An 847-nucleotide genomic window follows, 5' to 3' on the forward strand; every position below is an offset into this window, starting at 1 on the left:
TAACTGCGAGTTGTAAATAAACTTATATAAACTTACACACACACACGTGTGTGTAAGTTAGAAAAGAGAATGGACTGGCAAACACCAGGTAAGGAAAACTACACGAACCCTGGACATCATGTTAATAGTAATAACAATATGATAATTGGTATAAGTCACGCATTTGGCAGAAATCGCATATCATTATTCGATCGTTTTTATAAAGCTTCCTAAACAAATAGCTATAGTTAATTCTGTTAATAATGGAAGTGGTCGATATACCAATATAGGCTTTATAAAACCCCTCCTCAGTATTATTTAAATGGTTTCTATTATCATTCATATTATATTTGTTCCCCTAATATTTTGCAGCTACATTGCTTCAGTTCAGGTTGACTGCAGAGAGATATTTAAATAAAAATAGATTATTGAAAAAAAACATTTTATATTTGCATCCTGTATCTGGAACTATTTTATACAAGCTTTATAGTGATTATTAGAAAACACTTTTATGAGGGCCATATTCGGAGTTGTTTGACTGTTGTATTTTCGAGTGATATTCTTTAAAAGGCGTAGAAGATAAAGTGAGAGAATGATAATTTTGAAGTCAGTAGGTCATAGCAAGGAAAAAACGAGCCTAATTCGGAAAGATATTTTAGATTTAGACGTAAAAGGTGTTTTTTTATTTTTCTAAGAACAAGTTTTGAAAATCGAGGATTATTCATTTTGAAGTAAAATTTTTGCACATGATGTGATTTAAATGTTAAACGGAATGGTTTGTTCATCTTCGAAAGTCCCGTTTTCTACGACGCCGTCCAACACTTAATCTCTCCTCACGAGACACTTTCTGTAAATACTCAGCACTTTA

The sequence above is a fragment of the Penaeus monodon genome, chromosome 33 (assembly GCF_015228065.2).
Source record: "Penaeus monodon isolate SGIC_2016 chromosome 33, NSTDA_Pmon_1, whole genome shotgun sequence".
NCBI lineage: Eukaryota > Metazoa > Arthropoda > Malacostraca > Decapoda > Penaeidae > Penaeus > Penaeus monodon.